Genomic DNA, 17105 nt, shown 5'->3' with positions numbered 1-17105 from the left:
AAGAGGACGAATAGCAGCCATCTCTAACTTCGGGGTGATTTGATTGATTTGATCAGTAAAATTCAATTCCTGATTAATCGGAATTTCTGCTACTTCGGGAAGGTTGCGAGCTCGACGTTTAACGTTAATGAAACGTTCGATCTCGTTAATTCGTTGTATTAAGTCTCCTCCTTGTGAACGAGTATTTGGCATACAATCGTTCAAAAAGATAGGGAAGAATTTTCCTAGTCTCTACGGTGTAACAGTGAGTTACGATATCGACTTAAATAGTCCCCGGCAACGGCGCCAAAAACTTGATCGCGACTTTACGTGTCTATAAATCTGATAACTGCAAGTGCACAGTCGTGTCGTGTAGTTTTAAAAGATATCGAATCCACAGGGACTATGAATCGATCTACCGTTATCTAAGGTTACTATGTAAAGCTAGGAGTACTAAAATTTTCGATTGTTCCTAAGGGAAAGTGATTGTGAGAAAATAAAGAATAATAATGAAAGACAGGTATCAGTATGTATTTCGTTTAACTAAAGGTAATCCGAAGGTTCATTGGCTTTTACATAATTAAATTAAAAATCTTTACTAATTCCAATTGATTAAAAATCCTCGTCTCAAACTTTCGCTCTGTTGATTCAGACTACTATCCTAATCCTAATGTACGCTTTCGCCATCCCATTAGATTTTAGAAGAGCTTTTTGAAAACAATGTAATTAATAAAATGCCTATTTTACGAGGTTGTTATCTATTTAAATATCCTAATCTCAAACTTTCGCTCTGTTGACTCGGAGCAAGCTAATACCCCTAACGTACGCTTTCGCTATCCCGCTCGAGTGTAAAAACAATTTTTGAAAATAAATAAGTTCCAATTAGTTTTAATATGCTTTCGCCATCCTTAAAACTAATGTCCTATGTCTACTATCCAGTTAAAGGCCTCAAACTTTCGCTCTATTGGTTTTAACCTTTGACCGTCCTAATCCCTCAAACTTTCGCTCTATTGGTTTTAAGACTTACTAATTAAACTAGACATATAAACCAAAAATAAGTGATAATTAATAAAACCTAATTTAAGCCAATTTATTTCGGATCCCTACGGTTAACTTACTTTACATACCGATACCTTTAGTATTTTAGCCAGACATATTAATACGGTTAAACATGCATAAATCGGTTTTGTTCATAATAATAAGCATATTAAATGGCATATAATATAGATATATCATGCAATAGTAATATAAATAAAAGCGGTAAATAAAAACCTGAATTAAATAAATGGCAAATAATTCTTCAAGTATCGAACTTCCACCACAGCTTGGCTGGATCGTTCTTCGGAATTTAAATGGCAGAAAATAAAAACAAGGAAAATAAAGCGATAAATCTAACGTAAGGCTAGATCTATGAAAAGTTCACAACAATTTCCAATGTAGAAATCGTTGTGAGAAAATAGAAGGTTAAATGGAAACAGAATAATGAAAAGCAGTTCGCGGTACAATTTCGGCAGCACTTCGTTGGCAGGAAATCGGACACTTTGGACTGAAGTGGCTGCCTCTATTTATAGGTGAGGCTTTGCAGTTGCTTTGCGTGAAAAACGGGACTTTTTGCAGACCGGGACTTGGAGACGTGCGTCTCCTATTCTTCAGGGAGTGGCCTTGACTGACTTGAGACGTGCGTCTCAAGTGGAGATTCTTTAGGGAGGTGGAGACGTGCGTCTCCCCTTTGCTGAGGTGGCAGAGACGTGCGTCTCTGCTTACTAGTGTGGCCTGGGTTGCTTCCTTCGTGGGCTGGATTGCTCTTTTGGGCCTTTTGGGTCCTAATTGCACCCCTCTTTCGTTTCAGCACCCCTTTTCGTCTCTTAAGCATAAATATTGGTCATTTAAGCTCGATTTTCTTTCCTTTTCGCAAATAGTCGTAATTGAAGTGTAAAACCTGAAACAAAGCAAATACACGCGTAATATCATAATAAATTGACGTAATAAATGGAAAATGCTATAAATATCTATGGATTTTAGGCTAAATATACGATATAAAATCGTGTTATCAGATGGAAACGTCGCCCCAAGAGAACTCGTCGAAGCAACTTTTCTTTCATCTCAGTCTCTTACGAGAGTTCACCATAACTCCGAGAGGTGTTGATAGTGGGTCAACTCAAAAGAGACTTTGTGATTGACATGTGGTCCGACGTTTGTAGACCATTGGTTGAACTTGTAAGCATTCGGGGTTAGACAGAGTATCGTGACCGCTGGAATGCTGAATACAAGTGAAGGATCTCTTTTGGCGTAGGTCTTTCGCGGTTATGTTTTGTGCATTTATGAGCGTGTATGAAGATTTGAATCGTAGTTACAGGTTAATCATTGGAGTTCACCTTAGTGGGCGGAACCTTATGCGAAGTTGTTGGACATCAAGGCTATGGTTGTGGAATGCTACACCATCGTGGATTTTAGTGATGATTGATACGTCTAGGACTGAGGCGAGAATTAAGTAAGGAGATTCAGTTGTATAAGTAAAGGTAAACTTGGGACAGACCATCATAAGACTTTGGAAACCAGAAGTTAAGACCAAGGAATTTGGCTAACACCTAACAAAATTGTATGGACTTTTGTGGAGAATAACTTGAAGTGTCTTCACAGAAAGGAATATTGTGGCAAGAATTCTTGAATGGGAAGTTTTCAAGGAGCTGAGTGAATTAATAATGTTTGTTGAATGAGGGTGAGCACGCCAGAGATTGAGCGGCGGATATCCGACATGAGAACTGCTAGGGTTATGAAGTTATGGATGTCTAGTGTAGATTAATGAAGGTCTATGACCTTAGAAGGAACTTTTTCCAGGTATATCAAGATGAAGTATCTGAATAGACATGTTGCTTGAGGATTAAGGTTTCTAATCATTTATTGTGGGACGCAAGTGTTTTGATAGATTATATTTCCTCGGATGGAGCGACTCAGGCAGAGTAGTGAAGCTACCTAAAGGAGAAATGTAAGTAACATTTCCTCCCCGACTAATAATGAATATCTGTAAATTATAAGTAATGTTCGATAGCATGGAATTTCAGGATATTACCCGATTATTCATATATGTAATGCATAGAATTGAGTATATCAATCTAATTGTTCTTAATTACTATTTTATGCTTGGAAATGAAATACATTTATGTGACGAACATGAATAATTGTTAGTTCTCGTTGTTTCGGTTAAACATCAGGGATTGTGTGCATTGTGTGATTGGACGCTTGTTATGCGTGTGTATGCTTGAATCGAAGCGGGTCGGGGGCTATATTGGTTTATGACTCGGGCTTTGTGATCAATGAGTCGTCCCGGGCTTTGTGATCAATGGGACAGCCCCGATCGTATGATCTTGGGCTCACACCTGAGCTACCGTTGCAGTGTGCTTGTGAGGGTCTGGAGGCTTTCCCACTTTGTGTTAACACACTTGCGTGTTCGGTATGGTGGGGTTATGTAGCCATGTAGGCTAACACATAATCTGTAACTCACCTCTAGTGAAGTCAAGTAGACTAAGCACTAGGCTTTCGCCCGGTGGGCTCATGTGTCAAGATGGCGTGTTGTACTTGATGTTAACACACGTGTGTAAAGGTGGCTATTGGGACAATGACGCCATTTCGGCTAAGGTCATCTCGCGGCCAATTAGGCTTGTGCGAACCCGTTAACCATTCTTGCAGTGTGCTTGTACAAGTCTCTTGACGATAGACATGGGTGTAACCCATCGAGGGTGTGTTTTATAACCTAGTCGAGGCATGAACGCGCTTCTGGGTTCCGCGTACATGAGTATGGGTTTGCATACGTGTTTGTTGTACTATTTGTGTACTTATGATATGATGACTCCTATGGTGAACGATTCATGTGTTTGCTCCATACTTGTACCGGATGTGAGGATACACCCCGGATCAGTGGTGGATTCGGTTTTGTTGATGAATGTACCCTATAGAACCGAGTGGACCCATAGGATAGGAGGACTCACTGAGATTTAGTAATCTCACCCCAATCATGTTATCTTTTTCAGGTGCAGTTTGTAGTGTTTGATTAGTAGCAGGTTCGGATTGAAGATTTAGAAGTGGTGATGGCTCGAAGACCTTGTTAGATCTTATCTTCCGCTGTGTAGATCCATTGAAAACACATGTTTTGTTATTCCTAGTAGAATTTCATGTTGTATTTAATATGGATCTTTCTATATCTATAGCTTTTGTATGTACTCAATATCAATTTTTAACAATTCATGCATAATATACTAGTCAGTTATGTATGGGGTGTTACATTATTTGTTTTAAAATTAAGTCTAGAATAATTTATTTATCAATATAAATTCTAAAAAAGTATGATTCTATAAAATAAGAGATACAACGTTAAAATAGTTTTTTTTATTAAATAAATTTTCTAAGATTTATTTTTTTAAACTATATAAAATAACTGTATATAAGAAGAATTTTAATACCTAGGGATCAGATGAGTAAAAATTTTATGTTTTTGATTATTTTAAAACTAATATTATTTTTTAAATGTTTTATTTTGAATTTCTTCTTTTAATTTTAAAAAATATTTATAATTGAAATAAAAAAATATATTTCATGTATATTGTATAATAATATCCTAAATAAATATTAAGTATATTTATAATGGATGATAATCACAATAAAGAATCACTTTTTATAGAAATTTTGAATAATAAGTGTATCAAAAATGATTGAGTAAGGTGTTATTTATATAAAACTTTTAGATCTTAAACGTTTATTAAATCTGACGATTGATTATAATAATTCTCGTTTCATACTACTTCTACAACAACCTAGATAGATATATTAAGATGAATCATATGTTATCAATCACATCTTGGCAAGCAAAACAAAGACAATGTGGATGAAGAAATTTAGATCGATCCTCTCATGCTGCTTCTCTCATATTTTTATCATGCTCTAATATCAACCATTCATACACCTTTTTCTCCCTCCCATTTGTACTATTGTGTTTCCTTTGTGTGACATTTAACAATCACATTAGGAAAAGAAGAGTGGACAAGCAAAACAACATGTGAGGATCCAAATCTCATTTTCTACTTACAACATAAAAGACTCACATAACACAAACAATGCAACCTTTTGAAAAAAGAGTAATGCTATATAGTAAGAATGATTTGAATAAGAAATGCAAGAATGAACACTTGTCATTGTTTTAGAGGATAATTTTAAATTGATTTTAAATTTAATTTCTTTTTTAATAGGGATCATGGGGTGGTGGTAGTAATGAGTGGCTGAGATTTAATTCTTGTCTTTCTTGCTTTCATACTTTCTTACTAATAAGCATTTTCCTTGAAAAAATACACTCTCTGGTTATATTTTTAAGCAAATTTAACTTTATTGGTATATTTGACCATTAATGTATGACATGTAATCTATATATGGACTACATACATTAATGTTCAAGTACCAAAAAAAATTTAATTTACTTATAAATGTGACGAGAGGGTGTACACAACTTTTTTAGTTTGAGATGTGTTATGTTGACATTCAATTATCATACACCGTATCTACAATGCAACCTTTTTTAAAGCATATTAACCATGACACAAACACCAAGACAAAAAATATATTAAAAAGAACAAATGTATGTCTAACCGTTTCAATACACGGTGTCTAACCGTATCATTAACCAGTTTACATATCAAACAAGAACCAACAAGTAGAGGAGGCATAACAGTTCCACACCAATCTCCAAAATAACAAACAACTCATACAAGTATTATTATTCAGAAACATAGTACTTTTTTAACTCTCAAACAAACTGATCAAGGTACTCCTCAACAGTAGTGTATTTAACATCTGGATACAACTCAAAAGCCTCAACCCCGAAAGCTGGTTCAATCACAAAGTTGGTGTGATCACCCTTCACAAAAATAGAGTGGTTAATTGCTAAAACCACATTGAATGGAACAGGTGCAACTTCAATATCTTTCACAAGTTTATCCTCTGGAATATAGCTTTTCTCGAGAGTCTTCCCAATCTTCTTCTCCCACAATGCCACAAGCTCATTGAATGAGTAAATGTTCTTAGGGGGTTTAATGTATAGAACCTTGTTCAATGTCCTTGGATCATCCACAGCTCTAATAGTGAATGTTGCAATGTCTTCTTCCTTGTTGAACACCGCTGCACAAATCAAATAACAAACACGAAAATTACAAAGAACAAAAGTGAAAACGCATAGGTTAAGTTAAATTAAGGTAATGTTTGTTTGTTAATTGTTACCTTTGGGAATTCCATCACCATATATGAAAACCTTATCTTTTGGTGGAGGTGGAGCAAATTGTCCTGGCTGGGCTAATGTGGCGAGAGAATATCCAGCAAAGTAGTCGCTAGAGACGTATGTATAGGGTATGCCTTCTGCTTCAATAGCACGTCGAATTTTGGCTTTGGTTTCAAATGCAGATTTTGCTGGCTCTACCGCATGGGCACGATCAACGTCGGTCCCAAATTCCGAAGGGAAAAACCTCTGCAAACAACATACAAGTCTTATATTAAAATATTTCACAACAAGGGAATGGTTACTTACTTCAACTGATATTTAATAGTTGAGTTAAATAAGTGCAAACTTTCCGAGTTCAACCTAAGCTATTAAATAATGAAAAGGAGAGACAACCTTGATGTTATCGACCTCCTTAATAGCAGCGATAATCTTCACTTGATCCGCAAGCTGAAGCGCACGTACCGAAGAAATCACCACATCCACCTCCTTAATCGCTTTCACCAACGATTCATGATCGTACAAATCCCCTGCAATTAATTCCAATTTTAAACATAATTATCCTTAAATCAAATTCATAATCTATAATATCCTCATGAAAATAAGTTAAAGGAGAAATATATTACAGGAACTAGATTAACGCCTAATGTTTTGAAATGATTGAGGAGATTGGCCTTGGCTGGATTAGAAAGAGTGGTTTCTCTGACCAATGCAAAAGTAGGATGACCAGCTTTTGCACTTGCTTCTACTAAGTGTTTTCAAATGTAACCTGTTCCTCCTATGAACAAAATCTTGCTTTTCGCAGCCATGGATTTTTTGCGCTAACTAATGCTTAGTTTACTTTAGAGTTTATTTTTTTCTGTTTTGGCTTGTCTTACCAGCACTTCATTTATAGGCAAAAATTTTAGTACTACCTCCGGTGCCATTTATCAGAAAAGATTCCTTTTTAAGATACATTGAATAAATAATGCATCTGGACAACATATTGTCTCGATACATTATTTATTCAATGTATGTAAAAAAAGGAATATTTTCTTATAAATGGGACCATAGGAAGTACTCCCTCTGTCCCAAATTATAAGAGAAATTCTCTTTTTTGATTCATTGAATAACTAATGTATCTGGTCTATATACAGACCAGATACATTAATTATTCGATGAATCTAAAAAGTGAATTTCTCTTATAATTTGGGACGGATGGAGTATTATGATTATACCCTTACTTTTCTTTCTTATGCTATACTCTAAGATATAATATAAAAATAAAAATGAATTTATTCTAGATTTTGACAATATACATTTTGAATTTTGTTTATATTTAAAATTTAAAAATAACTTATATAAAAAATCAATTTATAAAGAAAATAAATTTTTTAGTATATAAAAAAAATGATACTGAAGTTTCAATATTTGAAATAAAGATGGGTTTTATGAACAAATTAATTTTTGTGATTATTTATAAAATATGATTAAACTGATCATGTTCTTATTTTCTTGGGATTAATTGTTATGGAGTGTCACTCACTCAGTGTAAAAATATCAATCCATCACAATCATTCTAAATTATTATTTTATATATAATCAAAATAAAAGTTAAACATGATTTAAGATTCGACAGTTACGATTACGGTCGGTGTACACAGTCGGTTTATTTCAATTAAATTCTATTTTCTTTTAATGTTTATCTTCATATTTTTATTTTTACTTTAGATGTTAATTAAAATACAAAACAATATAATTTTATTATATAATCATAAAAATGAGTTTAAAATTTTCAAATATTATTACTTATATATATTATTAAAATATTCTTTACATCTTGTTTTATATTTTCAATCTATTATAATTTTTAACTATACGAAATATTGTTCATCTATATTCTCATCTAGTAATATATTTTCTCTCTATTATTATATATTGTCTTTAATATAAGGAAAAAAACTAAATTCATTGAACAATAAATATATTTGGACTGCATAGTCCAAATACATTGATTCATCACTGAACTTAAAAAATAAATTTATATTAAAAACTAGAAGGAATATAATATTTAAGTACACAAAATATTGGTCTTCTATACAGTTTTTTAAATTTCTTAAATAAATATATTGATCTCTTAACATATTTTGACAAATATTATCCAAAAGCATGATTTGAGTTTGGAATTCGGTATTATTTCTTTTGATTTTTATTAAAGTAATTTTAGTTTTCAAATTTAATAATTTTCAATATTATTTATTTAATAAATTTAAAAAGAAAAATTTCTCTTATTATAAATACTAGAGAGAATATATTTCAAGTTTGTTTTTAAAATATTTAAAATAGGGGGTCCAAAATTGTTTGAATTTAAAATAAAGGGACTAATTTTGTGAATCAGACAGAATAGAGGGACCAAAACTTTAATTTAACTTAAAAATTATAAAGCTAATTAAAGTTTTTTATGTTAAATTTATAGCAAAATAATATTGATTTTTTTATGTTTATAGCAAAGTTTTTTATGTTTATAGCATAATAATGATGGCACCTAATATAATTTTGAATTACCATTAAATAAATATATTGAGAGATATATTTCAAACCTTGACCTAAAAGATATTCATCTATCAATAAATAAACTCGGGAGATAGATAGATTTGTGAGTTGATAATCACTTGTATCAAGCTTTTAATAAGATTATCATGTTTATTGTTGGCATGAAAGATCATCTAATGATTAATAAGATAATATTCATCATATGCTTTAGAGATAAACGCTATCGAGAGGGTACGTGGTTGTATTAATTATTATGAAATAAGAGCAATGCATAAAGAGAGAGAAATAGAGCAATTCCTCATGCATTAAACTTGGATATGGTGGAGTATTTATACAACAATTAGAGCACTCTACCCTAAGCTATTGTACACAAGCTGTACCATATGATAACTATAAATACTGCCTAATTGAATTATAGGATGGTAGTTATTACAGTTAAGAGCCTCCCTCAATTTGATGCTTGGTAAATGTTGATCAAGTTCAAATTGGACATGAGAAAATTGAATGGTTGAGGCAGTAGAGACTTGGTAAAAAAGTCTGCGAGTTGGCTCTTGGAGGAAATAGGAAGAAGTTTCATAATCCCAGCCATGAATTTTTCACGAACAATGTGACAATCAATCTCCAAATTCTTAGTGCGCTCATGGAAAACGGGGTTGGCAGCTATATGAAGGGCGCTTTGGTTATCACAATATAACACTGATGGCTTATCACATGAAACACGTAAGTCACGGAGGAGATATAAAAGCCGTTGAAACTCACAAGTGGCAGCAGCAAGAGCGCGATACTCGGCTTCAGAGGAGGATCTGGAGACAGTCTGTTGCTTCTTTGTGCGCCACGAGATTAAGGATTGTCCAAGAAAGAAACATGATCCAGAGATGGAACGACGAGTGTCTTTGCAGCCAGCCCAATCGGCATCAGAGAAACCAAGTGTCATACCCTAATTTTAACCCCCCCTGAGATGTCATACCTTCAGGCTTTTCATCAGATCAAAACAGATACTCAAAACAGTCACTTACTCATCTGGTACTTAATCAGGGATGTTCAAGGACAAAAGAGCTCAGGCAAAGGATCAATCAATAGAAGGATTAGTCTCTAATACAATCATAGGGCTCAAAAGCTTCATTCTATTCACCTATGATTGATTAGACACCAGTCATCAGGACTCAGGTTTGCTTAGTTCACCAATCTAGAGTTTTGAGCCCATCAAGTACTGAAATCAGGGACTACATTTGGAAAACCCTGGAAAGACCCAGGGCATCACTTAAAGGCTTCAATAATCTTCAAATGATCCATGTGACAATATCCATAAGGCATTACACTTCAATTCAAGATCTACAGTCATCAATTTCATCTGGTCGACAATTAGGGTTTTTAGACCTAATTCACTTGCACAGTTGACTTTTAATCAGGACATGGATCCATTACTTCAAACATGACTCAAGAACTTCTATTACCTCAATATAATCCATTCACATCACTCATTTGAGGGGGAGAGCTTGATTCATCACAAAAGTCCAAAATTTCACTTCATTTGAAAAAGTCAACTGTACAAGGATCACCTTTGACTTTTAAGGTTTTGGGTCAAGACATGACTTTTAAGGATCAATATCATCAATATATGATTATTGAATTCATTTAACCAAAGAAAATCAATCAAGAATCAAAAAGTCAAAGATTGACTTTTCATACTTAGAAATTTTTCTAAGTGTTTAAAGGTCTTTTTTTCAAAACTTTGGAAGAGAATATCTCAAAATTTCAAGTACAAACTGAAATAAACTTCCAACATCAAAGTTGTAGATTTTGATCCATTGAACAACTTTGTCACATATGATTTTTTGGCTAGAAATCAACCATTGAAGAGATATGGAGCTTCAAAGTTGCTGCCTTCACAAAACTAGCAAAGAAACCCTAGTTTTCTTCAAACTTTATGGGACTTTTTTCACTAATTTCCCTAAGGATTTTGGGCAAACACCAAACTAATGAACTGAAGTACATGTTAAGGGCTTTCCAAATTATGCTCAACCTTCTCCAAATTCATCTTTAGCTAAGAGATATGATTGATCAAAGTTAGGCATTTGAAGTGAAATTATAGGTCATGCATAAATTTGAAATTGGCAATTTTGTGCAAGTGCTTACACTAATTGGTACCTCTAAACCTCAGAAACATATCAAGGATAAGAGATGATCGTTTGCATCATTACACAAATATTTGAAGAGAATATTCCAAAACCAAAACATGTGATTATGTAATGATTGCATTTTGAGAATTTATGGCCAATTGGTGAATCATCAAGGAATCTTTCCCTAAGCCAATTGGAAGCCATTCTGCATCAGATTTGTCCCCTATGATCAGAAGAGATCAATGGATGGGGAGCTAGCTCGAAAACACCATCATTGCATCTTGGAGATTCTTTGAATTTCTTCATGGCCAAGAAACCAAAACTCCCTCATTAAGCAAGCTTACTATCTCCAATTGCTCTGAACTTTTTGCCTATAAATACAAGTGAATACCTCAGTATCAAACACACCAAAGCAACTCAATTCCTTGCTTTCTCCTTCTCTCTTTCATGCTTATGGTTTTTCAAAGTTCTTTGGCAAGAAGAATCGATTTCTTCAAACCAGAGCTCTTCTTTGGGAAATAAGCATTCTAACATCTCAAGGAGGTTCATTTGAGGTGATCCAAGCACCTGGATCACTTCTGTAAGTGGAGGAACACAATAACCACTTTCATTTTGAAGCTCGAGCAGTTGGAGGTCTGTAGCATAATTCAAGAGGTGTCAAGCAAATCTAAGCACATCAACATGTTCCTAGAGGTGTAGTGAAGCTATTCAGATGCCTGCAGCACATCTGTAACCACATAATCACCAACCTCCATGTTCACTTGAAGCTCAAGTAGAAGGTGTCGAGTAGAGCAATCCTGGAGCATTCAAGGTGCAATAAGTATCCAGTTAGCATAACTGAGTCCCCAGGAAGCTTTTAGGATCATTCATACAAGCCCAGGTATTCTCTATCATCCTCACGGCCTCCACTTTCAGAGGTATTTTTTCAAACTCCAACACTCTAATTTAAGTACTCTTTACAATATATCTCGATACTAGTTTGTTCAGCATCATCAGAGGATTAAAAACCCTCTATCATCATCCATTTATCTTTCAGTATAGTCATTTAATTTGAATTTCAAATTTTAGGGTTCTTCGCATTTTTCAGTTAATTCATTAGATGTAGTTAATATAAATCTGTGTTAGTTACATATTTGAGTTCGTAAGGAAATTTAGAGTGAAATCCATGTTTACATCACCCTGTTTGGTTGAGAATTGAGCAAGTTAGCAAATTCAAAATCTTCAAGCTTGAGGTTGAAGACGACCATGGCTGTGGCGCGCAAAGTTCAAATCTAAGGGCAGAGTTTATTTTATTTTGAATGGTATGCGTTTTATAAACGAATTCATCGTTTGCCCTAGTGGCCTCACATGCGCTCTTAGTCTCCTCATGCCTCAAGTCTGGGGTTCGAATCCCCCTCGCCCCAGACTTTTTGATCCTTTTATTTTTCAAAGATTTCCAACTTGTTTTAAAACAAAACCAACCGCGCGCATGTTATAATCACCAACTGGCGTTTGGCCCAGTGGTTTTATTTTGAGTGTGTGACTATGAGGGCGTGGGTTCAAACCCTCCAAGGGCCAAAACTATTTTTTTTACACTCATTTTCTCTCATTTTTTTCACCAACTTCACACTATTATTTAACCAATCAAATTAATTCATTTTCACTTCATTTTTCACACACTTATCAATTAATATATGTATTTTATGAATAAATAAAAAAATCATAAAAAAATTATTTATTTCATGTATTTTTATTAGGTTAAAAATGGTGTGTTTTAAGTATTTTTAAATATATTTTGATACATGTTTTCCTTGAATTTTCAAAACCTAATCTCTCATAAATACTCTAGTGATAAAACCCTAATCATTTAGGTCTTAACAAGGTATAGACTTTGTCTTTACCCTAATTAAGTTGACTTTTGTCAAAATTCAAACTATTTTCAAACTTCGAATTAAACAGACGATCAAAATTCCCAGACAACGGAACTTTACATCATCTCATTTCTCTTCAACTATTTTCATAAACAGTAAATCAATTTCAATGGGCCTCTAATAGAGTGTAAGACCCAACCCCTTTTTTCTTTTCATAGTTTGTTTTCAAAAACTGTATTTACAAAATCTTCTATCTGTTTTCAAAAACATTCTTCTGGTATTTGAAGGGCATTATTCTCGGTGAAACTCTTCAGATACCTATGTGTCCTTTGTCCATCTTCACTTCTTCTATTTTCAAAAACCTTTAACTGTTTACAAATAAATATTCAACTGTTATCAAAATTACTGGTAAGGCTTTGTACATACATCTTCAAAGGCCTCCACTCCATCCAGGTTAGGCTTTATAGCTTTCAATTTACAGTCTTTATTTAAATTACTGTCAAATATAAACTGTTTATATATTGTTTAGAACTACGCTTGAGTAAAACCTTAGGACAGTTAAACTATATATATATATATATATATATATATTATAGGACTATGGCCTATGATTGAGAATGTCTTCCCGGTGAAGGCTCTTTCCTAATTAGAGATCTTTAGTTCAAACCCTCAAGATGAATTATTCCCGGTGAAACATCTTGAAAAAGCCTTAGAACCCAAAATAGGACACATCCACCCAAGAGGAATTATTCTCGGTGAAACCTCTTACCCATTTGCTTAAAGCCAAAATAAGTTCAAAACCACATAGCTTTCTCTTGTGCTATAACAAGGACCCTCGATGACCCTCGATTAGCCTCCTCTTGGGCTTTGTACAAGGACCCACAGGCTTCTTAAAAGCATTCCCAGCTTCCTCTTGAGCTTGTATATAAGGACCCATCAGGTTTCTTATAAACATAGGAACAAGTCTTTAGTTACCTTTTAGCCTATCCTGGTGAGCTTCTTCCATTCTTTAAACCAGACTCTAAACAAGCTAAGAATGTCTCAATCTCACATCGAGAACACCTTTTGGAAGGAGAGACATGGACAGTCTCTGTCACCCTTATCATCATTAATCTTCCTTAGCAGAGTCTAGGATCCATAGTCATCTATCCTCAATCAGAGTCAGCCTTAATCTTGGGCTTTAAACAAGAAGTCTCAATTAGATAATCTTTCTGCTATCATTCATAAATCCCTGGAAAGGGTTAGCTTCCAAAAAAAAATCAGTCTTTTAATAGATAATTTCACTAGCTGAGTCAAAATCCCTGGAAAGGGTTAGCCTCCAAAAAAATTGAACTTTCAAAAGACAAACTCTCCAGCAGAGTAAAACCCCTGGAAAGGGTCAGCCTCCATTCATTCTTTAAAAGGATAATTTCATCAGTCTCAGTCAGTAAAAGACATTTTCCCTAGTTAAGAGTCAGCCACAATTCTGGGCTTTGTACAGAACACCAAATAAAATCCATCAAATAATTGCTCTCCAGCTAGAGTCAGCCTCAATTCTGGGCTTTGTACAGAACACAAAAACTCTTTAGTTTAAGTCCATCCCCAGTAGAGTTATCTCTCAGGGTCAATAAAACATAAATCAATCAAAATCCTCAAGTTTGGGCCTCATTCAAGCCAGCTAAAAATCAAATCTTTCAAACAATAGATAGACATAGCTCATCTTCATAGGTAGGTATTTCTCCTATCTCACCACAAACAAACAATCATTACAAACAAACAATCATTACAAACAAACAATCATTTCAAACATTCTCCCATTTAGGACTCATGAAAGGCATTGCTCTGGCTACATCCCAGACTTGTACAACTTTCCCTAATTTGGTTGAGAATCTTTCATTCAAGAGGCATGTTGGCTGTCATACTTGATCAACCAAGTAAACTCCCTCTCTTAATGAAACATTTTTAGCTTTTCTGTCACTTAAAAAATGTTTGTGGTGGAATAGTAGAAATACCTCTCTGTAAAGATGATTTCATGTCTCTTTACTGTAAACAGAGATTTAATTCAAAGCTTCAACCTTGAGCTTCAAGCAAGGCACCAAAAATCATTAAATTCCCTAATTAGTTCTCCGAACTACAAAAAGCTCTGACTTCCATTAGGGATATGTAGGCATGAGGTTCACAAGGAATCTCAACGAGCTAATAAAATACCAAAAATAGTCAGCCTGTCCGTCTCTCTTTAAAATCAATACAATTCTCTCTCCTAACACAAAGGAGAAACTTTCCCAATCATCGGCAACAAACACATACACATAGGCACAGAGAAGGTTCCCGTAGAGTACTACGGATATGTAGGGTGCTTAAACTCTTCCCTATGTATAACCGACCTCCCGGACTCCAGAATTTCTAGTCTAGGTGAATCCCCACACTTAGCAAACTCCTAGGGTTTATTTGATATCTTTTTTCCCTTTCCTACTCGTAGGATGTAATACGGTGAACTGACTTTTATATCGAAATGTGCGGTTAAGCAAGAGTCGCCGCCGACTTTTATTTTATCCAATTGGAAAGGCAAAAAGAACAGGAAAGACCTTTGAAAGATTTTGAGTTCGGGGGGTAGGTTATGCAAAGGGAAGGTGTAAGGCACCCTTTGCATCCATGGTTATCCATGGGCTCTTAATTGGTTAGCTCACTTGTTTGTTTGAATTGTTTGAAAAGTTTGAAGTGTCGTGTGTGAATAGTAAAAAGATTTCGTTAAGGACTTTAGCTTGTAAATAAGCGTAGCCTTGTTTGAAAGTATTTGAAAAGGAGGTGTGAAAAGTATTTTGAAAGTTTGATTTGAATATGAGCAAGCAATTAAGAACTACCTACCCTAAGTTTGTCTTTCGTGTTCTTTAAGTCTTTCGTTTGAAAGGGTCTATCCATACCATGAGAGGGCAGGAAGTCTTTCAATTGGATGTTTAAGGGTCATCGAGATTATCATTCTCCATAAGACTGTCCCATGCCATAAAGAGGGCAGGTAGTCTAAGGGAAGGATATAATAGTCATTAATCTTTTTAGGCATCATGCGAGGATACCTTAGCAATGGTACAAATCATCATTTACCGAGGCAACATCGAGGGACAAAAGTTATGATGAATGAACTGAGGGCAACATTTGCTTTAGGTATCCTCGGAATCGAGGGACTTGACTATTTTAAAGGCAGCAATATTAAGGCAACAAGGCAACAAGGCAACAATATAAGGCAACAAAAGGGATTACCCTAAAGGTGTGTGGGTGCAACAATCACGTGGTTAATTCAGATATTTAATCTTGTAATTAGTTATCCTAACTCTGTTAAAGGCTTGCACTCCCTAAGATTACTAACCACACAGTTAATATTACGGAAATTAAAGGCAGAAAATAAATTCCTACGCTATTACAATAAACACCTGCGGGGGACGGGGGAAATTTAAAAGACAGAAAATAAGTGGGAATAATAATTAACAAAAATTCTTGAATGCCTTGATCTTCCTCGAATCCTCGATCAATTCTGAAAATAAATAAGAAAATAATAGTGGATTAGTGTATGAGAGATTTGTGTAAACCCTAATTCAATCTATAAAGAAAAGTAAAATAATATTTAAAATAAATAAATAAATAAAAAAAGGATTAGAAACTTAGCTTCCTGATTGGAATGGTACGTAGTCGGAGGATAGTGATTAACCCTGAAAATTAGGCATGAAGAGGAGAAATGTTAGTGCATTTACTGATCGAAACCCTAATTGATTAACAACCCTAAAGTTTAAAACCCTGACCCTGAACCTAGAAGGGTGATTTTAAGAAAACATATTGTGACCTAAAAGGTTTATAAGGCTTAAAAAAGCGTTAGTGGATAACACCTACCAATAACAGTGATCAGTGATCATGATGAAAATCAGGGTTTAAGGCATAAAAAAACATTTAGTTAAAAATAAAATAATTATTAGCTTTAAAAAAACAATTATTTTTAACGTTATAAGAAAAATCGGATCTTCGATTAAATGAAATAAATGGTTATAATGATAAAATTAAAATAAGATGTAAAATAGTTTAATAGAAATTTAATAAATAAAAGAAAGAAGAAAGAAAAAAAGAATTTATATAATTAAAAAAAAGATTAGAAAAAAAACTTAGCTTTGGATCCTGTGTGGTAGCTTCCTGATGGTCTATGGTGGGCTTCACACTTCCAGGACGTAGGATCAGGCGCTTGATTAATCTGAAGACTGGGATGTGAGGATAGTGAGGATGCACGATGTGCGTGCATTTAGAATGTAGCAGCGAATCTGCCAGCAAACCATAGCATAAACTCATAAAAATTTAACGTTGTCTCTTGTGTGGTTCGAACCCACGTTACCTCTTTCAACAAGAAGCACT

General features: G+C 34.3%; 1 pseudogene; it reads right to left on the bottom strand.

Annotated features, from left to right (window-relative positions):
- Nucleotides 1–5652: 5652 nt before the first annotated feature.
- Nucleotides 5653–7044, bottom strand: LOC131654831 (phenylcoumaran benzylic ether reductase Betv6-like; annotated as a pseudogene).
- Nucleotides 7045–17105: the final 10061 nt, after the last annotated feature.

Source organism: Vicia villosa, linkage group LG3 (assembly GCF_029867415.1).
Source record: "Vicia villosa cultivar HV-30 ecotype Madison, WI linkage group LG3, Vvil1.0, whole genome shotgun sequence".
Lineage (NCBI taxonomy): Eukaryota > Viridiplantae > Streptophyta > Magnoliopsida > Fabales > Fabaceae > Vicia > Vicia villosa.
Note: the sequence above shows the minus strand (reverse complement) of the source record. Positions and strands in the feature narration are given on the sequence as shown.